Genomic DNA, 24,571 nt, shown 5'->3' with positions numbered 1-24,571 from the left:
ATAAAAACAGCAAAACACTCACTTTTCCACACAGCCTGAAAGCTAATCACAATGAGCTGAGGTGAAAGCCAGAGGTGGCTCTTTGGAAGCCATTCGTTTAAAGGGATAAATCTTCCCTCAGTGTTTTATTTTGTTCACTTTTTTTGAAATGCAAATTCTCCTTTAGAGAGTTTTAAGGAAAAGAAAAAAAACCCCTATAACTCCTACTTTGCTCTGAGCAGATTTTGAAATTGAACAGAAGAAACAAAAATCTAGGTATTCACTTAATATTAACAACTTTATTCTTTGCTCCCTTGCTGGTGAAAAAATTGGTGATGTCTTATGTCCAGAAAATAATTCTTCTACAAAAAATAAAATGGATTTACATATATCCCTGGTTGTTCTGAAGTGTCTAAAAGGGTCATTTCAAAGTTCAAAAAAAGCTAAAAATGAAGACAGGAAGTGAAGTCTACCAGCGTGATTCAGAAGGAACGCTAATGAAAGTCAGGTGGATCAAACTCTTCTGAAATCAGTGCATTTGTCTTTATTGCCAGAGTCAACACAACCATACAGTAGGAAACCAACCGTTTAATATCTCTGTCTGGAATAAAGGAACTCTGCTTTGGTTAGCCTTTACCTTTGTGAGATTTCAGTTCAGATCTGCTTTAACTCAAAAGGCTTGAACTGGAAAGGACAGATGGCTGTTTGACAGAGTGATAGCAGGGTGGAATCTAACATTTTCCCAGCCCCGTGGCATTCAAGTTGCAGCACCTTGTCATTCAAATCTCCCTGATGTTCAGCCAACTGTTGCTTTATTATTTATTTCTCTGAGAGCTGATTAAAGTTTGAACAGTGAGGTGCAGGAGGATGCTACCTGACTTTTCACCTTACCTCTTGGTGAATTCTGCTTCTGATCTCCAGTTGTCAGAAATTGTACAGCAAACCACGGTCCAGATGTAATGAGAGGTGATTTCCTAAATATTGCTCCAACCCCAAATTTTGGCACAAGAAAACACTTAACTTCTTAAACATTTATAATACAGCCAGAATAAATATGAAGTAAAGGAACAAGTAGATTTTTTTAATGACTTTCTGCTCTGGGGGAGGCAGGGGGGAAGCTATTGAAAACAACACCCTTGCTAGCTGTATTCTTTCCTTTTAGAAAAGCATCAGTGTCTAGGCAGTATAGCTTATGGTTTAAAAGCTGTGGGAAGGGACTACTGATATTTATTATTTAAATATGAGCTATCTCAAAATATAAAAAAATATGAAAGAGAAAGCCCTAAAATCAAGGGAGCTATGGTATTTTGAGGATCAGCCCATAGCATTAAATCGTGGTGTTACTTATGCTGAGGTAATGCCACAAAGACAGCTTTTGTACTGTGATTTAAATGTAAAACTGTCAGCTGTAGTTGCTACATAAGTGTATCAGATATTACAGGGTAGATGAGAAAGGTGCATTTAATTTTTAACAGCATTGTCAGCCTGCTGTGGTGAGTATTTAGCCAAACTACAGAGACATTATTGCATCAAACTGTGTGTAGGCTAGTAGCATCTAGTACAATTCATAGTAGGTTTGTGTACGTTTCAATTGGTAGCAAGTTTCCTGTAAACCTTGTTCATCTCTTGCTGCTTACTTTTACGAGCAGTAGCAGGAGGCGCAGACGTGTGGCTTGGGTTGTAGCATCATAGATGGGCTAGGTGACACCAAGTTTTGAATTCATATTTTCTCAGACTGAGTCAGTTCACCTGAAGTGTTTTTCTCAGTGACCAAATGATGTTCAGACTGCGATTAACTGGAGGGTGATTAATTCACAAACAAGACAGAAGTGAGGCTGGTGACACCAGGGAATTACGTAAAGAAAAGTATTTTTGTCCCATTTTTTTAATGATTTCTTTGTCCTCAAAGGCAGAGAATATCATCCTCAGGGTGCCTCATAGAAAGCTGGAGCTTAAAGTGGCGGTTGTTCTTTGCTTTGTCGAAATTTATTTTTGTCGTAAAATGTCTGATAAAAATGCATGTTTTTCTCTTTTCAGGATAGTTTGACAATGAAGCAGATCTTTTTGACTTGGGATTTAGAATGTTGCAATGCACTTTGAAGAGGGCAACACTTAAAGAGAAGTCAAAAGCCGCATCTACAAAACATTGGGACGGTGGCACTTCGTCTGCCAGGTGGGATGAGTGAGGGGGAATGCATTACACAACACTCCAATATTTGCACTGCACTGGCTTCCCCTTCTTTTCTGGGTACAATTCAAAGGATTGCATTTGATCTAGCCCTACAGAGGATTAAAGGAGGATTAAGAGGATGAACAAGTCAGTTGATGGAAGTTTGCCATTGATTTCAACAAGGCCAGGATTTCACCTCCGGTGACTGCCCTCTGTAATCAGAAAAACATGCCGCCTCTTGGGCCCGTTACAAAGGACAGGATTGAGAGGATTAAATTTTTGCAGTTAAGCAATCAAATGTCTAGAAGTACCAAACTCGGCAGATATGAAACCATTCCTCCCCTCCTTTACAGATGCGAATCGCAGAGAAGCCTCTGATGATGTGACTGTGCGCAGGCTGGCTTGGTACGCAGGAGGGAGAGGAGCGGCGGGACCCACGAGGGTGCGAAGAAGGGAGTGGTGGCCCTTGCAGTGAGGGCCTTCATTCCAGAGAGGAAGCCTCAGCCCAGGTTAGTGTCTGAGTAAGAGTCCTTGGGCTATAACAAGGGCACGTGGCAGCAGATGAAATAGCTTACCTGATAAAATTGTAGGAAGGAGCTGTAGCAGAGAAGTACAAGAGAGATCAGAGTTATTACTAGCGATCCAAACAGCTAAAATCCTCATTCGCTTGTAGGACGTGGCACTGCTCATCTCTTGGCAGCTGCTCGACAAAGGCTTTGTCATCCCAGAGGCAGAGGGGCCAAAGCAACCTCTTTCTCCACCTGCTGACAAGCAAGAGAGCTGTTCTCATGTCGAGGGAGGACATGGCTGCCAGGAAAACTGCAAGGATGGTCCCAACTCATCCTGCTGAAGGGTAGCATCATCCTCTTCTTTTTTTCTCCCCCCCCCCCTTTGTGTTTTTTTATTCCCTGTGGTAAGTTTTCTCTCTAGGGTGGCACCAAAAAACATAGCTTCTGATAGTTCAGCCAATGTTTTGTCCTAACTACCCTTATCCTTCGAAATAGGATAGCATTTTGCCTGATGCATTGTGTTGCATTTCAATAACAGAACAGCCATGTCTTAGATTATAGCGTTACCTGATATCTCAATTTTATCATGTAACTTTATCAAATGAAATTTGATTTTTTAAAGCTTATCACAGAAACAGAACAAGATTAGTGAAAATAGGGTGGGTTGAAATGGGATGACAGGTCCTTCTGGTCAGTTGTTAAATTTAACTATTTTAGATTGGCAGCCTAAAGAGACTGTTTTTTTCAGACCCACAGAGATTATTCTTTTTGATGTCTCTAGAAAGAGGGTATACATTTCTGTTTATAAAGAGCACATTAAATCCCGGTTGTACCGAACTTGGTGACAAAACTTCAAAAGAGACAGGTTGTACCTTGATTTAATTAGATGGGCTGGCACTATTTAACTTGTGGAGTAGAGCTTTTTTTATCTGATTAGGATAGTATTTTTATTAGCTTTTTATCTGGCTTTAGTTTTGTTGTGAAAAGTTCACTTTCCACTCGATTTGTGCAATGCTAGTGTTGTGAGGAAAATTTCTGATTGTTGGGGAGAACCAAGTTATTGCTTTAGGAAGATGGCAGGGAGAAAACCTACTTCATTTATGCCTTCTAAAGGAGCACTACTCTAATTTCTATTCATTTCATAACCAAAGAACGATACCTTGATTGAATATATTGATGGGTTAATTTTCTTTATTTGTATAATAATAAATTCAAACCTAATTTTTATGTCCATTAATGGAAATGAAGGTAAATGTACTTTCAAATTTGTAATGACGTCTTAATGCTTTGTCTCAGTTTTCTCTCCTTGATTATGTAGGAACATTTTCTTTTAATGCAAAGCATTAATTAATTCATTAGAAAAGGATTATTATTCCATTGAAGACAAATATATTTGGCTTTAAAAGAACTTTGTCATCACATTATTTAAGCTTGTCCAGATACATAGCACAAGACATAAGTTCTCACACGTATTTCTAATTCATTTTCTGTAAATGGATTCAGAATTTTAGTGTTTTTCCAGTCCCATGATTCTTAAATGTAATTGTATTTCTTTGTAGATCTAAGATTAATCCCTTTGTCTAATTGTGGCAATCTTTTCTTGATTCATCATATTTAAAATGAGTAAAGATGTTTACCAAGGCAAGTTATCGCTGCAGGTCTTGTAGTCTGTGCCTGTGGTGCCTGTTTCAAGAAACTTTGTGACATGGATTTTTCAGAAATTACTCTGATGATTTTTCATAACTTTTTCAAGTGCTGATCAAGGGCTAGATTAAATAAAAAGTCTAGCTGGTTAAAGATGAAGAAGGATTTCCAAAAAATATGGCAATGAGAGAGATAGGCATACACCCTCCATAACAATTTTAGGAATTACAGAGGGAACCTCTGTACGGCTGTATGTATAGCTATCTTGAAGGCATTTGAAAATCTAACCTGCACACTAAGCCAGCTAGCTCTCACATCCCAAACCATCTTTCTGAAAATGAGACTGGGTCCAGATCCACAAAGGCATTTTCTCCTGACCTCAATGGAAAAAAAAACACAGGGTAATGTATGTGGTAAAGGTTAGTCAAGGTGCATTGGTTTTGCTAGGAGAACTTGACGGAACTTTTGGCAGTGAAGTATCTCAGTATCTCTGTGGGGCTGGACCTTACAGACTTTATGCACAACTGGTTCTGGGGACATTTTCAAAGGATGGTAACAGTAGAGACCACAAACATGCAGTTTCTGCAGTTTTCTCAGTCCTATTTAGGTAAATAACCTTTCATGAAATAGGATGAAGGCATCTACACAACCCTGTGATCTTCACGTGGTCTTCTAACATTACCTTGAATCTGCTGTGCAAAATTAATCAGCTTTTTTTTTTTTTTTTCAAATTAACAGTGGAGGAATTTGACCTCACTTTTATAAGGTAACAGAAAGCCTGTCTGTTCTTTAGGACCCTGAAGCTCAACAACTTTCACTTTCTCTTTGAGCTTATTTTTATAAAGGAATGAACTTGTGTGGGTGAAGAAGGGGGAAAAGCTTCCTGGAAAAATTCAGAGCTTAAATTACCGATATAAAGACAACTTTTTTCTGCCACTGGAAAGTGCAGGAGGCAAGAGAAAGGGGCGAGAGGATGAAGGAAACAGCTGTATCTGTTTCATAAGGACTTTCCCTCTAAATACCCTGGGAGTTATGAGAATGGAGCCACAACAGAAACAGGCCTTCAGCACGTAATTTATTCTCTTGTTCACTGAGGTCAGGAGAAAACAGCCAGCATGCTGCGTGGCAAATATGCTAAAAACCCCAACAAAATCACATTAGACAAATGCATTACAGGGAGGGAAGTGATTTGATTTGTTACATTATCAGGCAATACTGTGGAAAAAAAAAATGCTATCGTACTTCTCATCCATTCACATAATGCACTGGTACTGGCAATGCTGACAAGTAATGCTGGAGTCTTTACAAAAATCCTCACTGTACCTTCCTGGATCTTGCTCGCATCCACAATTAGCTGCATGCTAAGACAAGTCAGAGAGTTCTGCCATACCTCTGTGAAAGTCTCAAAGTCACAGCTCCATATATTATTTAAATAAATGAATGGGCTACAGTAAAACCTGAAAATAACTCCATCTGGATACTCATAATAAATCATACGAGCTCTGGTGGGTTGTTTTTTTCAGAGTGTGATGTCATCAGAACCCTTCAACAGAATTATTTTGCTGTATCTCGTCTATTATTCTGTATATTAACAGAGAAACAGCTGTCATTCTGATGAATGTCCTGAGGGCATTCAAAATAATGGCATGTGAAAGTATTGCCAAAAATACTTGGCATCAACCACAAATCATTACTGGAGTTCAACATCCTGATCAACGTTTAATGAATTATGATCAATTTTAAGTGACCATTTATCATCTCACATTGACTGGCAAGCTAAATTTTTGACAGAATAGCAAAACAGGCCTAATGCCAACTGTTGCCAAAGTCTGCCTTTGACTGAAGACCCTTCTACCCCATGAACAATCCACTGCAGCATTCAAAATATAGGAAATTGTGACAGGCACTCTGACCCCCATCCAAAGCATTGTTCCAACTCTTGTTGCTCTAAGTATAGGAAAGATACTGCAGTGCAAATGGAGTGTTAGAAACTTTATTTTGCTAATATTCAACGTGTTCATATGATAGAAATTATTCAAATTTGGGAGGCAATGAGATTAGTTTCCCCATCAAAAATAGATCATTTCTATCCAGCCAATATTCTATTGACATTGTTGAAGCATTCTCTCCTCAATTTGAATTTATCTTCTGTCCTTCCTTTCATGTTCTTCTTTAATCATGTCTGCAACATCAAAATTCTGTTTGATTTTGTAGCCTCAGTGTGGTTTGTTTCGCAGCAGATAGGTGGGTTCCACAGCCTATTTCTGCCACTGAAATAGTTAGGCTTTTAATAAAAATGGTGGCTCACCTCTTTGCACAAATCTTTTGAAACACTCAGGTACAGGAATTTGGACTTGGAACAAATACTTGCAAACCAGTTCAGCACTTGTTTTCATCCAGGTGTACATCTGTAGCTTATAAAACGAGATTAAGGATGGACAGACACTTTAGTACAGATATAATGGTTTAAAGGCTTTTACGCAAACTCTTGATGTGGTAGTGGTTTTTATTCATATTGCATATTATATATATATATCATAAAACATTTAATGAATAAGTTTAGAGTTTATATCTTTACTGGAAAAACCTAAGTGTGCCAAAGTCAGAGTGCATTTAACTCGATACTATTGCAAAAAGTCTCTCAAACTTGAAAATTGATGATGGCAATGATTTGTATAGCACTATTTATGGTTGTGAACAATCTAAATCCTATCCAAATTCCAGTGTATTCACACTGTGCATACCCTCCTCAAATCCTAAAAGAGCTTTTTTCTAATGCAATATCTGAAGCTCATTCTTCATTGGTCCCAATGGCACTAATCCAAAAGGAGTTTAATTTACATATTTCCTTAACAATATTGCCAACAAACCCACAACCTTCCTACAAGGAAATAGTTACAAAAACTTAAAATGTGCAAGAGAGCAGACTGATGTGTACTGCAAAGAACTGACTTATGTGTATATTTATTTGCACAGCTCTTAAGAGTGTAGGAAACACCATTCAAGATGAGACAGTCTAGCCAAAAAGGCCTGCCTGAGTGGCCAGCAAAAGAGAAGAGAAAGGGCGATAATTCCTCTGATTTTCCGCTGCTGGTAATATGCACTTTATAGAACATACTTGTTTATAAGAGACCTCAGTGGTTTCTTCTTTCCTGAATTTGTCATACTGCCGTTTCAACTCATTGAAATGTTTGGAATCCACAATATCTTTTGGCAATGAGTTTCCATGAAACAATTAAATGAAGTAGGAAAAAAATACTCCTTTTCTTCATTTGTAACCTGCTGCCTCATCACTTCATGTGACGCCCCCTTCTTCCTGCAGTGTGTGGACAGTGATTAATGCATAACTTCTCTTCATCTTCTTTATGCTATTTGTAATTTTATAGCCCTTTAATCTTCTTTTTCCCTCAATCACTCTTTTCCAGGCAGACCTTTACAGGCGTATTTGCCATTGCAAAATCAGGGAGCATCTCCCTTAGCGCAAATGGTTTTGTTTGAATGCAATGGAACAGTGTGGGAACAGAGCACTATGTACGCGTGTGCAATACAGGAGAGAATTTCTTAATGGTGGACCCTATTTTTTTGTCCTATGAGCTGTCAAAGATAAGCTCTGGCTCCGTAATGTACTATTGGATTTGACATTGTATAATTATTACTGCCATCTACTGCACTGTGAAGTTCTTTCTCGTTAAGGGCATACATCTGCGTGTCAACCTGAGGAGGCTGCCATAGATTTGTTAAAATATCCATTACGGCTTATTACATGGAAAAGCATGTGGGCCATAATGTTTTATTCGGCAAAATTATCTCACAGGTACCTGGGGTTTGGACCAGGTGCTTAAAGAGGAAGATTTGCTTGCTGACAAATATTCTTCCTTTTTTTTTTGGTGTGTATTAAATTAATGGGAACCATATGGTGAAGTACAGAAAAAACCCTGTGTTAATATCCCTTGCTAACTACAGCCACCTGTTATAATGGCCAGACTAATAGCAGGCCTGTTGGTGGTTGCTATTAACATATTCAGAGCCATTCTCAGCTTTTTTTGGCAGTAATATAGAATTGTGCGTTACTCTCCTCAAAACTGAAAATCCTGTGATGATGGCCAATGTGGGGCAGCCATACGTAACCTTTCCTACTTAAAAATCTGCTTGCTTTAGTTTTCAATAACCTCATGATAAAGCACGGTCTGGTTTTGTGTTTATGTGCCATTCAGCTTAGGAGGCTCACGCCCACTAATTCTCAAGTTCTGACATGAATGTGTCATTGTGGTGGTTTTTTTTCACTACCATCATATTTCACCTTCCTCTCATTCTCCGTGCCCCATTCGCTGTGATCATGCCTTGGCTCACTTGATTCTCTAATTTCAGTTGTTTGTCAACATGCCTAAAAGCAGTATAAGTGGATTCCCTGGTAAATTAATAATTGGGGCCTATTGAAAATGTGAACTCATCCTTTATAATCACATCTGTTCCATCAGTCTTGTTCTTGCGATAAACAGGCTGCAGAATAATTCTGTGTAATGAGTTTCATGTAGTAGTTAACCATTATTGTTAATGTAAGCAATGTCCTCTGCCATATGTATTTGAAACAGTAATCGTACTTCCCTATCATATTTTAAAGTCACAGGAGTGAATCTGTGAATGAAAAGGGTAAAACCAGCTTATAACTTCTTTTTATCTTCTTCGTTGCCTCTGCTCCTTAAAGAGCTACCAAAGCGTATTTTGAAAGAAAAGCAACAAGCTAAGAATTGTTAAAACTAGCAGGGTCAACAGTGTGGTTGGATTATAGCCTTAGCAGTCACTAAACTGCTGTTCAGACACTACACCCAGTGAGCAGCGGCAGTCAGTGCCAGTATCAGGAGAGGAACATTTCAGTCGCTGTACTGGATCCAGCTGAAGAGTGGAGGAAGAGATTGAAAACATCCTGAGTGTTTTGAGGAGAAGATGTTAGCTCTGTAGATTGCATGGTAAAATGTATTCTTAGGACTCAAGACAGGAAAATACTCCCTTTCATGAAGAATAAAATGAGATTGAAATGTACTTGCCCCCAAGAATTTGCTGCTGCGCTTCTGGAGATGAACAATACGCCACTGTTGAACTGACCCAGTATGTCTGTTCTTACGAGTTCCACCTCATGCTCTTCAAAAGCACGCTTTCCCATACATTTAATGATTGGTATTGAGGTTAGCCCATTAGTTTCTTAACAACTCATTTCAAGATACTGCTCTCAGATTTTTTCATTTACTGAAGAATGACAATGCTTTAGAAGATTTTTAGGGAAAGGAGCATTCTTCCTATTCAGTGTATATCAGAGCATAAGCCTGCATCTAATCGCCTATGAGTTCAACATCTGGAGCTCAGGATATGGTGCCACTTAAACAACCATCATGTATAATAATTATTGGTCACAAATATTTCTCAAATTTGATTTTTTTTTCAATGCTGGCAGAGCAGAAAAGCATCAGCTGGCAGAGTGGGGCTGGCAATTCTGCATATGTGCACAGCAGCCCTGAGTGAATTGGCTAGCTCGGGTTTGGAAGGTCCATAACTTCATTTAGATCAAACTGTACCTCAGTAAGTAAACCTGTATCAGAACACACAGGGGAGGAGGGGAATTTCTAGTGACAGTCCCAGCTCCCTGAACTGTTGATCCATTTTACATCGGCTGTAAGAAAGAGCAGAGAGACATTTAGGGACAAAGACAGGAATCTAGGTCGTCTATCTCCAGTCATCTCTCTTCACTTTGAAACTTGAGTGACTTTCTGCCTCATAACTTCCGCTGGCTGGAGGGATCATATTTTCAGCGAGACCTGTGGCGAGGTAATTTTCTGGGTAAATAGGAACTTAACCCCTGGAGTTGAGAAGGCTTTTTGGTTTGGGTTTTCTTGTGAACATAAATAGGTTTCGGACAGAATTACAGATAGATACTTAACTGTGTTGGAGACAATTTTGTTCAAATTTTCAGCATTAATTATTGGCTGCCTTTGTTGTTCTCTCTCCAGGATGCTGGAGACTGCAGATAGCTGTTCTTGGCATGTAATTCTTGCCTTTTAATGTACAGAGGTGTTAGATGCTTGACTCAGGCACGTGAATTCCACTCTAATGAATAGCTGTGGGCTATGACCCCTTTTTAGAGCTGTCCCTCTGTACGTACTAGTACTATTTTCCTACCTTAGAGAGTTATTATGACTATAAATACATTCAAGATTGTGAATTGCTCAGATAATAATAAGAGAGCGGCACAATAGAATGGGTATCTAGAGGAGAACTGGATGAAATAATTTGGCTGTCATTTTTTCATGTAATAAAAATAAATGAACACATCTTTGGTGACGATGAAATATTTTCTGAATTAATTTCAAGTCATTGTAGTGTTTGTATTGTGGAAAAATGCAAAGTAGGAAAAGTCAAACTTTTCATTTTGACATTTACAATTGGAATATCTAATTTACTTTTGAGTTGAGAAGTAGTCTTTTATCTTCCAAAAGTTTCAGTGCTGTTTGAACCAAAACAAAGGATAACAAACAATCTTCTTCATCTGAAATAATTTTTTTTTTCCTCCAGCTTCTCAATTTTCCATGTTTTCTAAGAAAGGAAATTGTTTCAGGTTATCTGCAAAATTTTTTTTAATTTGATTTTTTGGGGAACTGCTAGGGAACCAAAATCTATAATATGTAGTGAATCCCACTCTGTGACTGACATCAGCTGACAGTTGTGCTGTGTAACTTGCTGTTCTTCTTAAGGTCTATTACTTTCTCTGTTTTCAAGCATGTGTATTTATGACAAAGTCAGATAACTGCTAATGACAGATAATTAAGAAGTGAAGAGGAAAATGTCCCCCCTTCTCATGAGAGTTAGTAATATTATGTTCGTGCTCTGAGCCAAATTCCCTAAGGAGCACTCAGTTTAAGACAATTATAAGCTGAATTATTTGTAAGTGTAACTGAGGTCCTAAGGTAGTTTATCAACAGTTATCAAGATACAAATATGGTAGATAGCAATACTATAATTATTTCTCTAATGACATCATCTCCATTATTATTATAAATTCAGTTCTGCTTCTTTTTATGTATAAACAGAGCATTTTATCACATGATATTTTCTTCAGATATTGCAATATTTTTACATGGGTTAGTTTTAAATGTATATTTCCACCTTCGTTTCATCATCAACCTTGTGTATGCAGGCAGAGACTATTATTACTGCTTTCAATTTCTTTCCTATTTGCTTAATAGCTGGTTTCAGCTGATGTGACCTTTTACTTGATAAAAAGAAAATAGAGCATCAATGGATTGCTATCATCAATAGGATACAATTAACCAGGCGATGATTTAATGAAAGAATAATGTCAGAACTGTGTTGGAAAAGCTATTTTAAGACTTGGAGACAATTTTATGCAAAAAGCATATGCAGAAGGTAGTGATTTCATTAGCATAGTGCTTAGGAGTTGACAGCATCCTTGATTTTCTTCTCTTTTCTCTAATTTTATGCTTAAGTGATCATTGAGGTAAGTGATGTGGAAGAGAGAAGTACTTCTCCTTTGTCTTTAAAAGATGAAGCAAAACATTTAAAGACTAAAAGGAGGCTTCAGTCATCTGCCTTCCCAAATTACTGTAGTTGCCAAGTAATGAAAGCTGTGACCCCCATTGAATGCAGCATGATCTTTGCTCGCTGGCTAGGTAGTACCTGATCCAAATAGTTCTAAGCAGGTAACAAGAAGATGCCCTGAGCATTGGTTTTAAGGGCATTTTTTTTGTAAACCACATGCCCTGTCTTTTGAATAAAACAGCTCTAAGAAAGTAACCAAGGGTGTCTTGTCACCAGTGAAAACTGAAACTGTATTGTTTGTCAAGAGCTTCGTTATGGAAGTATTGTGTGCTGAAACATACTACATATAAAGCTTTCACTTTCTCTTACTTTTTTAATTCCTTTTTTATCTCATCTTTAATGTGACTTTGTCATTCATATTGCAAATGTCTCTCTTCTCATATTCAGCTAGAAAGACGTAATGTCCCATCCCACCAAAATAAAATACAGCTGGACCAACAACTCATCAAACATCATTCATTCATTAATCAGATTTTCAAAATATGAAATACCTTGTCTTAAATCAACTGTGCATTTATTAAGTTTTTCTTCCTCAGAAATATTTCCTGTTACTTTAGTATTGTCCATATATTATGGCCAGGCTATGATATTCCATGTTTAGCCTTTCATTGCAGTAAGAATTGGAAATAAACATAACAAGGATAGTCTCAGAGTCCAAAAGCTTGCACGTGAAGAGGTTAAATAAGAAAAACATAGCAGAGAAACAGGAATACAAAATAATACACCGTCACGGCTCTGGAGAAGGATCAGTTATGCCAAACGTAGGTTTGTGCTGACATAGGGACTGTGTCATTGGTCTGAAAGGGACAGGTTATCTCTGCTGTAATGCACGATGGAAACATGGAGAAGAGGAAGTGGATGAAGTGACCAGTAAAACTAGCTCCAATAATTATGTCAAAAGCCAGGCCACAGAAAATTGCACTCCAACTAAGTATTAAAACGATCATATTTTAAAATAAGGGTAAGTTCAGGAAATATGATAGGAATTATTAGTGTGCTAGAAAAGCACGCTGTTAGCCAGCCAAGTTTCTTTCCCCTCTGAAGGCATTAGGTCCATTCTGGGCATTCAGAGCATGGTGGCTTTGAAATCTATATTTCAGATTTCCGAATCTGTACAAAACTTTATGAACAAGAAATATGGGCAAAAAAATACGAGCAAGCTATCTCTAGACAACCGTCTAATGTGTGTTGTTATTTTGCCCCTCGTATTCCAAGATAATGGCTCTAGTTGAAGTGGAATTAAGAGCTCTGTTAGGATTTGAGGGAAGGTATCTTAAAAAGCAGGTTATATATAATATACTGACTTTACAGCTCAGGAAAAGTCGTTGCAATGAAATTTCTGGTCATACAGAGAGCAAGCCAACATCCTGCAGGGACATACAGAATTTACTCTTTCTAACTTGCTTATTTAAAAAAAAAAGTCAAAATATTCCTTGCAACATAATTTTTCTGTTCACGCATTACATCTTGGAGTAGTGCTCCTCAAGTTACTTTGGTGTGCTCATGCTATGACTTCTGTGCATGTGTAGCCTTGCGGTCTCCCAACAGCTATACTGCTCTCTATTGAAATACTTAGTGTAGTATCAAAAACAATTGAGTCTGTATGAGCTTTTTTGGGAAAATTATTTTGTATCGTGTTTTGACAAATCTTTTACTGTATTCTTTTGTTTGTTCTTATTTTTATCCTGCTAACAGTACTTCTGTCCTAACTTCATGGGCTATTTGTTTCTACTGCAGGACTCATAAGTTTATGTAATTGCTGAAGAGTCATTTAGAGCCTAGATTACTAACTTTAAATGATAGATTCTTTCTTTGTTGTTTTCCTCTTTTTTCCTCTGCTACTCTATATGAGATAAGAACTATTGATATGTTGTTGATAATTCATTCAGGCCTGAGAAATATCTTCACAATTCTGCTTTCCAGATAAAGCTGCAGATGAAAGAATCAGATAAATTATTAAACCAGACAGACAATGTCTTCCGGTTTACACTCAATTTATTTTTTTGTTACTGACCATGTTTCCATGATAGATTAATACCATTCAGCTGGAGTTTTATATTGGACACCATGTGAAATATCAGCTTCTTACAAGAACACATATTTTGACATTATGTTGACATTTGCAAAGTATCAACAACCAGCACAACTGACACAGACCAAGGAGTCATTAAAAGTAAGTATTCAGCACATTACTAAAGAAAGAAAGCAAGCACAGTAACCAATTATTCTTTTATACTGCAGTTACATTGTTGTGACTCTTGGTGTCAGGTGAGTAATTCTTTATTTATGCCTAAAAAAGAAGAAAGAAATTTATAGTGTGTGAAAACTTTGGTAAGAGAAGGGTAAACTTGTACTTTCCAAACTTGTGGGTGGAATTCCAGATGCCTAAGTTAAGAGACTAATCTCTATGGGCACCATACATAATCAGCCGTGAGAGAGAAGTGCTGCAACAGTGGGTGATTCAGAGCAGGATATTAAATAGGTGTCTCAAGAATACACCATTTTATTTCCATTTTTCCATTCTAATTAATATATATATATGATGTGACTCCATGTTAACGATGGTGTTCTTTTCTCTTTCTTTCTAGTACTGTAACTTCACTATGATAATATTCATTTCTGTTTGTTTGTAGTCCAGTGGGAGAGGAAGACAGGCTAATCCTACATAAATTTTTACCACATTAAGAACCAGGGGCTCTCTCTTAAAGCTGTATGTTCTGAATCCCTACCTGACCTGGAAGAACAGCTTGTTACTGAAGTGAAACAAATGTAAATTCCAAATAAAAAAAAAAAAAAAAAAGGCAAGGGGACATTTAATTATCAAATTTGTTTCTGCCAAAATGAGCTTCCGATTTTCTTCTGTTTTTTCATTCTCTGGAAAACCTGCAAAAATGAGATAACCCTTAATCCAAAACTCATTCTCTTTATTTACTCCCTCTGCTTTCCTCCTTGTCTTGAATTTCTCTGTTTTACCAAGTATTGCATGTAAAGGATGCAAGAGGCTTCAACTCCAATTCTTTCAAACAGGAAGTGGTTCTGACTTCAACAGCTATCGCATGAGAGTGTAGTATACCAGGGAAAATTAAGTGATGGCTTATGCTAACCTCAGTAGCCTGTTTAAGGAAACACCATATACTCAAGAATCATGGAATCATTTGGGTCAAAAAAGTATTTTAAGATCATGGAGTCCAACCATAAACCTAACACTGCCAAGTCCACCACTAAACTGTGTCCCTAAGCGCCACATCTACACATCTTTTGAATACCTTGACGGATGGTGACTCAACCACTTCCCTGGGCAGCCTGTTCCAATGCTTAATAACCCTTTCAGTGAAGAAATTTTTCCTAATAGCCAATCTAAACCTTAACCAGCACCCACCTCGCTACACCCTCCTTTCAGGTAGTTGTAGAGCGATAAGATCTCCCTCCCCTCAGCCTTTTTTTCTCCAGGCTAAACAACCCCAGTTCCCTCAGCCGCTCCTCGTAGGACTTGTGCTGTAGGCCCTTCACCAGCTTCGTTGCCCTTCTCTGGACACGCTCCAGCACCTCAAGGTCTTTCCTGTAGTGAGAGGCCCAAAACTGAACACAGCACTTGAGGTGCAGCCTCACCAGTGCCCAGTACAGGGGGACAGTCACCTCCCTGCTCCTGCTGGCCACGCTATTTCTGATACAGGCCAGGATGCTGTTGGCCTTCTGGGCCACCTGGGCACACTGCTGGCTCATATTCAGCCGCCTGTCCACCACCACCCCCAGGTCCTTTTCCGCCGGGCAGCTTTCCAGCCACTCTTCCCCAAGCCTGTCACATCGCATGGGGTTGTTGTGACCCAAGTGCAGGACCCGGCACTCGGCCTTGTTGAACCTCATACAGTTGGCCTCAGCCGATGGATCCAGCCTGTCCAGATCCCTCTGTAGACCCTTCCTACCCTCAGGCAGATCAGCACTCCCACCCAGCTCAGTGTCATCTCCAAACTTACCGAGGGTGCGCTCAATGCCCTCATCCAGATCATTGATAAAGATATTAAAGAGAATTGGCCCCAGTACTGAGCCCTGGGGAACACCACTCATGACCGGCCACCAACTGGATTTAACTCCACTCGCCACTATTCTTTGGGTCTGGGCATCCAGCCAGTTTTTTACCCAGCAAACAGTACACCCATCCAAGCCATGAGCAGCCAGTTTCTCCAGCAGAATTCTGTGGGAAATGGTGTCAAAGGCTTTACTAAAGTCGAGGTAGACAACATCCACAGCCTTTCCCTCATCCATTAAGCGGGTAACCTGGTCATAGAAGGAGATCAGGATATTCAAGCAGGACCTGCCTTTCATAAACCCATGCTGCGTGGGCCTGATCACCTGGTTGTCCTGTATGTGCCATACACCTTTAATATTTTAAAATAATTTAGACATTATTTTGTTGACACTCATCTTGATGCGTGCATTGTCTGAACATACCTAATAAAAATGCTAACTTGCAAATTCCCATTTGAATTACATAGTGCATTCAAGATTGGCAAAGTAATAGTGATTGTCCAGCAGGAAGAGCAAACTGATATTTTTTTCAGTGCTTTGAAAGTTTCCTGCATTTGTTATTACAGACAAGAGCTCACTCCAAATTCCTTTTGTTTCAGTCAAAATGTCATATGTGTGCATGACTCATGCAGTTCATTTACCATTTACTATTTAAACCTCATAGGCAATGAAATATAGGGGAATTCTTGCAAAATGAGCTGAACAGCATGAGATGATTGAAAGACTAGTGATCAGATTGTCCAGAAGTATTCATAGTAGGGGAAAAAACCCAGAAGCTTGTTATTCACTTTGACTTCAGTACTGCAAAACAGAAGTCAAACCCCCATAAAGTACTATGATTCTTTTTAAGTAAAAAGACTTTACTTTTCTGAAGAAATTGCCTTTTTGTAAAGCATATACCTGGAAAAAATAATAAAACTGAAAGGTTAAATTTGGTATAGATCAATTTATGTATCTTATCTTTAGTATTTCATCTCATATAACTTATCTCTATCCTCTGAAAAGGCCCACTGTAACCCTTAGAGTGGAATAATGTGCTATCTATAGGGTATTTTGAAATTACTTATTAGTTGTAGTTAACACACAGCTCCTTATGAAATTCCTGTTTATGTTTGCATTTCAGACAGTGCAAACTGAATGTTGTGCAATTCTCAGCACATTTTTCAGGAACGGAGAAGGGTGTTCAGTGAATGAATCAAGAGTAAAGTAGTTTGCCAAGCATTACCTTTTTTCTTCGACATAATTATGGGATAAGGTTCGTGTACTGGTTTTTAATCGTTATTTTAAAAGCCAAGGATTCTATATTGCTTTCCCATTTCTTCTTCTTACTTACCTGTTAGCACATATACCTCTGCTTATGAAATTTTCTCTTCAGCATCTAGGGTATTTATGGGAGAGAACTGTTTTAGAACCAAGAAGAAAATTCATTGTCTAACTACAAAGATGCCAGTAAAATATATTTGGAAAATTTGATTATATGAAAGACATAATTTATATCTCTGGAAGTTTCTTAAAATATTAAATCTCACTGCAGATAAAAAGAGCCCAAAATTTCATTTAAAATGTCATGGCTGCTTCGTGTCACTTGCCTGTATATCTAGAAATAGCATCAAGGATAATTTTCTGTCTACAACATTACTAGCAATCATTAACTGTAAAATGTAACTTCTCTTAATGAATATATATGAAGGTATTACATGATTATATTTTTGTAATTCAGTTATAGCTAATCATAATGTTAAACTTGTATTTTTAAGGGATAGTGTATGATTAGAGGTACTAGCAAGTGATGGTTCTTGAGGACTGTAAATATTTTTCCCCCAGGCCTCAATTCAGTAAAGCACTCTTACAGCCATTTACAGCAGTTCTCCATTTTCCAGTTCTGACAAGACCTGTTACAGCCTCCGTGAAGCAAATAGACATTTGTATGGCCACCCCACCCCCCCAATTCAAATCTCTGTCTGTCATTTGGAAGATAAAAAGAGAGGGGAAATTAAAAAAAGCCCAAAGCAGATGTGAAAATTATGGAAAACGTTTAAATTGTGGTTGTATTATCCAGGTAGTATAAGCCAATCTTTTATAATCAGTATATGGGCTTTTCTATTCCAGGTTCCATGTAAATGGCATTCCGCTACAGCAGATACCCAAAACCAGAAAGATGGGTCTGGCTTCAGATTAACAAAGACAACTATGCATTATTCCCATTAAGGAGGTAAGCAGATAAAAAAACCAGCCCAGAAATACTAGGAAGGGATTATTTAAAGGCTTCCTTGCTTTTGAACAGGAACAACAGCAAATCTGAAATTAAAACATCTCACAGGAAAGTGTGTTTTTTCATCGTTGTTTAAACTACATATTTTTTTTAAGCTACTAACATGTCTTATTTGATCCTTTTAGAATGAGAAGTTCATTTGTTCAGTTCTAACAATGAATGTATAGGATAATATTATATGAATCCAGCTGAAAATTTCAGCTGTATTGTGTAAACATAAAAAAAGAAAAAAATCTGATCAAAATTAAACAAGGAATGCTAAATTTGTTTAAATGGCATACTATTATATCTTTGATACTTTGCCTTCTTGTTAGAATTTGAGCTAAGAAAAAAATTCTGACTCTAATTCTGTTTCCCGGGGTTAGACAGACTTATTCTTCCTCTGCTATCTATCTGTGATACAGACAAGTGGTAGCCATAGGTTTCTACTTTTCTTTGTAGATATAACAGATATATTGGTGAAGCGGAGGCAGGAAAACAGGTTTAAAATGCAGTTTGAGTGACAACAGGACGCTGTTATCAAAAGATAATAGAGCAGAATGTGTTATGCGTTAAAATGTGAAAACAGAGAAACAGTACAATGTGGTCTATGTGCATCCATCAAAGCAGCTTTTTTTCTGTGGTTTTCTCAAGCCTTTGTTTGCTTGAGGGGGGAAAAAAGTCCAAAAACCCAAGGGCAAATTGTTTAAATTAAAGTCAAATTCTCTGCAAATGCTGAGCTAATATCTAGTGATATTTCTTTTATCAGATTCCAGTCTTGTGCCTTCAATTTTTAGTCTAGGTAGTGTACAGTTATACTAGAGTTTCTTAAAATCAACTGTAGTGTCTCTGTCCCTGAAGAAAATGCTATTCTCTGAGGTATAGCCAAACTGACACAGAGCAAAGTGAGGAAAGAAGGCATTTATCCAACATGACCACACTGCTGAATGTACAGCAAATGCCTAATGGATTAGCCGAAGATAGAGATTTTTTTAAGCAATGTACAGTGGAGGTGGGGAAAAAAACTGAAGCGTTTCATGAATAATGGAAGTTGTACAATTTAGAGGTCCCACTGCTCAAAATACCTCTGAAAACCCCATTCTGAAACATTTGCAGAACCTAGGCCCAAGGGCTGGGAATTATTTAATAAAAAAATAAATACCGAGACACAGGTATTTTCTAGGTCTCTCAAACTGGAATTGGATGTGTTATTTAACAGATTTGATTATCAGAACGGCATTGAGACCTGGCTGTTTACGGGCCATAAAACCTGATAAAATGACCCCTACCTGCCGCTGCCTTTCAGTGTCCCGAATCACCTTGTAAAAATTGATACCAGTGTGTTTGGGGGGGAGTGTTGGTAGTGGGGTAGGGGCTGCAGGGATGGCTCCTGTGAGGAGCTTCTAGAAGCTTCCCCAGCTCCAGGTGGGACCCGCCGCTGGCCCAGGCTGAGTCATCAGTGAGAGCGGTAACACCTGTGGGGAACAGGTTTGAGAAGGGGAACCTGCAGTGAGTGAGGGGAGTGGGACGTGAGAGGAGCCCCTCTGCAGGTGCCGAGGGCAGGGGAGGAGGAGGGGATGCCCCCACAGCCCGTGGGGAGGCGGCAGGCTGTGTCCCCCAGCCCACGGAGGGGAGCAGATGCCCCACAAGATGGCTGCCACTCTGTGGGAAAGCCCGTGCTGGAGCAGTTGGTGCCTGAAGGACTGCAGCCCATGGGAAGGACCCACGCCAGGGAAGTTTGTGAAGGGCTGTCTCCCTCCCATGGGAAGGACCCCACGGCCGAGTGCGGAGTCCTCCTCCTCCGGCTGAGGAGGAGGGAGCGGCAGAGCCCAGGTATGGCGGGCGGACCCCAGCCCCCCTCCCCTGTTCCCCTGCGCCGCCGGTGGGAGGAGGTGGAGAGAACCGGGAGCGGAGTTGAGGCGGGAAGGAGGGAGGGCGGGGGGGAAGGTGTTCCCAGGCCTGGGTTTACTGCCCGATAGCCTTGTTTTGTTTTGATTTCTAGTAAATTAAATCGATTTTGTTCCTTCCCCAAGTTGAGCCTTTCTCTTGCCCATGACCGTAATTGGTGAGTGATCTCTCCCTGTCCTTGTCACGAGCTTGTTATATTTTCTCCTCCCTATCCCACTGGGGTGGAAGAGTGAGCGAACGGCCTCGTGGTTTTTTGTTGTCAGCTGGGCTTAAACCATGACACTGAACCGTAGTTCATTGAACACCAATTCCTTCCTAGAAGGGAATGGAGAGGTAGAAGGCTCTCCAGGCAGAGGGAGAGGAGAGTGCAAGGTGGATGGCTCTTGACCATCCTTATACTCTATGGTAGTTTGAAGAACATTGTATGGATTTCTGTGGCCTGCTTTATGCCATTTTACTGTCTTAACCTTTGCAAGTTTGACTCTAAGGTCTTTAAGGACAGCCAGTTGACCCCGTTTAAAGAATTTGTGCAATACGTAGGACTATGGGGCTCCCTGATTTCCTGTGATTAAAAAATAGGATGGAGTTGGGGTGAAAGTAGTCTAAGAGGAATAGACTAGTTGCTCTGCCCCTTCTATCTGTGAGTGTAACCCCAAACTTTTGTTTGGTTTGCTCCTCTTCTATGCTGAATGCTGGTTTGCTCATGAGGGGAGTGTGGCTACACAATTCTGCTGTGTGGCTGGCTTCTAACATCAACTCATGGGGGGAAATGCCAGACTTCTTGCCCAGCTGAAGTTATTGTTGCAGACTGACCTAAGGTGAAACATTAGCTTTAAAATAATTCTGCCCTTCAAACATAGGCATGAATTCCACAGAGTCTCACTGGAAGTTACAGGAAAATATTTCCCACAGTGGCTCTTCCCAGTTAGAGCATGGGGGGCTTCAACAGGGACTTAAGGAACTAAATCACATCCTCAACCCAGATGAGCACTCTGCCTTAGGCTACGGTGGGATGCTGGACACCTGACCCAGCACTTCCAGGTCTCTTCCAAAGCAGGTGGAAGACAATGGTTACGTTATCATTAACTCAATGGGCTTTAAACTATTCTCTCAATTTCCTTTGCTTAGTTCACACTTTGACAGCTCAGTGGAAAGGAAAGACCTGGACTTTTATCTCACCAGCACAGCTATACAAAAGAGAGTTTTACTCTGAGAAAGGCATAAGTGGCGTTGTCTCCCCCTCTCCCTCAGTAGTATGGCACTTGTGATTCACACCATTTGTTCCTCAGTCACGCACAAACATGCAGCTCATGTGGAGTGGAGAGAGACAACCTTAGAAAACAGAACAAAGTATCACTGCTGATGGTGTGCAAATTATTTTAAATCTAAAGCCTAACAAGGAGACTTTAGAAATAATGGTATGTGTACTAGTTTGATGGAGGTTTTAGCTCAAGTTTGCTTTCCTAAATTTGTTCTGTAGCACAGAAAGCAAAGATGCAAGGAACAGTTAAGCGTAAATGCAGATACATTGGATCTGGCAAGCTTTTTGACTGTGAAACAGTAATCTCAAAAGCAAATCCTTTCTTCAGCATTATTGTCAATCAGTCAGCAGGGAAAGCTATCCAAGCCGTTGATCACCTCAAATGAACATCTTTTAGCACTGCATCGAAAAACAATTCTGTTTCAAGAATTTCTGTCAGTAAAACAACAGCCCTGAAACAATATCCAAAAGCTGTTCAGAAGAACAATGAGAAAAGAGTAACTATATAGGAGATGTGGAACAATGCAGCTTGTCATGAGCAGGACAGATCTTTAGGAAAGAAAACTGTTTAATAAAGCATTTATTAATTCTCACCATATCCTTCCCAAGATGTAAAGGAATAGTGAATTTCTCTAAATAACACTGCTTTAAGTGCTGCATTTTTAGAAATGTTTGGTGTGCAAATTTCACTTAACAAATGACTTTATCTGCCACAATTAAAAAATATTCTATTCATTTTTTCACTAAACTTTAAGTTAATTCCAAAGTTACAAAACACATTTTCTTACTGAGCTCTCCTCTGCTAATCCAGGCATTTGAATACAAGTTGGTGTAAATAGACAACTTCAAATACTGCAGTGAACAATTTTTTTTTTTTTTTTTTTTTTGTAATGCAGTGTCCTTCATCAGTGAATTTTATTAGGAGCTCTGTAGAAGAACATAATGGTGAGTATGTCATGTCACAGGCCAGGGCACTGCTCTTATATCCTGATACAAAAATAAAGATTCCTCTGAACTGTAGCAGTAGCTGGTGTAGCATATGCCGTATGCTGGCGGTGCTGTTATTCTGCTTCCATGTTATATTGCAACCTATATTTTTCATATTATAAGCCTGTTAAACCCTAATCCTCCTTGCCCCCCACCTTCCACTCAGTTCACCATCTAAATCTTAGAAATTGTTATGCACTCATCCCATTCAGGATGACCGGTGACTTGCTCACTGCCAGGCCACTTTACACCAGCCAGCATCAGCTCCTGAAGCTGCACCTGGACTGCTGTGAAATGAGCTCAAAGAATAAAATACAAATAAAACTTAGGATCAGGCCTATCAAAAATGGCTAATGGTTTTGGATGTGAAGATTGCTCGGACTCTTCAAAAGGGCTTTGAATGAAGGATGAAAACTTTAGATGCTTCAGCCTGGCAGATTTAGTAGTTTTCCGTGAAAAAGTCAGGTTTTCTTCTTCATTATCTACAGCTAAGACATCCCAGAAAGGGACTGTATGTCAGTAGTCTATGTTAAAAATATACTAAGGTGTGATAAAATTTTGGGAGAAAAGGTGCATATTGCTTTTCATGCATAAAACAAATTACTAACTGTTGAGAAGCAGTAATATTATGCCCTTAATATGATGCCTTTGCTATTCTTCCTGACTGAATGGCAACACCCCAGTAACGTATTTATGTAGTACTGCTGTTACAGTGGTTTTCAGCTTTGCGATTTGGGAGAAAAAACCCCACTTTTTATAAGCGTAAACATTCTCCATGGATTTTCTGGACCTGTTAAAAATTTCCTATATTCCCCTTGTCAGATGCTTTAGTATCTCCTGTCTCCATATCACTGTATCTCCTGTCCTCAGGAGATACACAGACTTAAAACCAGTGGCCTGAATGTGCTGAATCTTTAGTGAAATAATAGTCAGGAAACTTGAAACTCTGAAAGGTGCTTTGTAAAACAGTAGTGGACTCTAAAATATTAGTTACAACAGGAGGATCAAGACATACTTTCAAAAGGAAATGGACAACTGAATTCCAAACTACTTTGAATATCCTACTATGGACATTGACATTTGTTATTTAGCCAGCTATATCCCAAACACAAATACTAATCATAAATGGTTCAGTGATGCATAGTAACAGATGTAAGAAACCTGTCGTGTCTACTAATGCTGATTCTTTGCGTGTGCAAGCAACTATTAAGTCAGTACATTACAAATTTGAAATGTCAGTGAAAGTTCAGGCACGTGTCATAATCATCTTCATAGGCCAGACCCATGCATTGATTTAAGCTGTGAAAAAATCACTACTTTTGATCATTTACTGTGATCTAATGCTGTTATTCAGTTGCAAAGCTGGGAAACTAAAAGTAAAGAGAAACTTCCCAAGACAAACCATAGCTGTGTGAGAATGATTTTTTTTTTTTTTTTTTTTTTTTTTTTTTGTAACTCTAAGGCTAAAGATTGACACCTTCAAAGTAACATAAAAGTTAGTGGTTATTGAAATTTTTTGTTTTCTGGCTCGAGATATCTATAAAGACCTTGTTGCCACGTTTTATTGTAGTTACTACTTTTCCTGTTCTTGAAAATGCCTGCTTTTCCACTTGTCTCGTCACACTTGCCTTTTTCCTCCTATGCTCGTTTCAGTCTGGTCCTCTCTTTATACTTTTGCACTGAGTAAAATTCAGTCAGAGAGAGAGAAGAAATAAAAAGGTTAGAGAAAAGAAACAAACTATTATTGAAACTGTTCACTAGGTGCAACTATTCACCTGGAGCCATTCAAGAGCAACTGCTTTGAATCCCTTTGAAATGCCATTCCAACTTTTAGTTGCACTCACCTCAGTAAATAATGCTCTTTGAAGCCAGGCTCAGGCCACAAATGAACAATGAAAGAAGGTGGTACCAGGCAAAAAGAAAAAACTGTCAGAAGCAGAGGCTAGAAGGGACCATCCAGGCCACAGATTAAAATTTCTTTCCACTGCATGCAGACAACTCTTATAATTCTTTTTACATACATTTGCAAATTTGATTTTAAAATCTCTTTAGTTTCTTGTCCCAGTCATTTATACTCTAGAGATTAATTTGTTTTAAAAAAAAAAAGTAATTTCCATTATAATTTTTATTCATCCCTACAGGAAAAACAAGCATATGACTACACCACATTTGGCCCCCTCTATCCCACCAAGTCATCTATACTCTCAAATGCCTGCACACGGTGCCCA

At 38.9% G+C, this 24,571-nt stretch overlaps 1 long non-coding RNA gene across 1 annotated transcript; it reads left to right on the top strand.

Moving 5' to 3' along the window:
* The first annotated feature begins 2,029 nt into the window (after positions 1–2,029).
* On the top strand, positions 2,030–18,290 carry LOC138684560 (uncharacterized). Its single transcript, XR_011323808.1, has 4 exons — positions 2,030–2,658; positions 2,823–3,002; positions 13,941–14,083; positions 18,046–18,290. It is a non-coding gene; the product is annotated as an uncharacterized lncRNA (long non-coding RNA).
* The last annotated feature ends 6,281 nt before the right edge of the window (positions 18,291–24,571 follow it).

Source organism: Haliaeetus albicilla, chromosome 3 (genome assembly GCF_947461875.1).
Source record: "Haliaeetus albicilla chromosome 3, bHalAlb1.1, whole genome shotgun sequence".
Lineage (NCBI taxonomy): Eukaryota > Metazoa > Chordata > Aves > Accipitriformes > Accipitridae > Haliaeetus > Haliaeetus albicilla.
The sequence above is the reverse complement of the archived record's forward strand: the minus strand, read 5'-3'. Positions and strand labels throughout refer to the sequence as shown.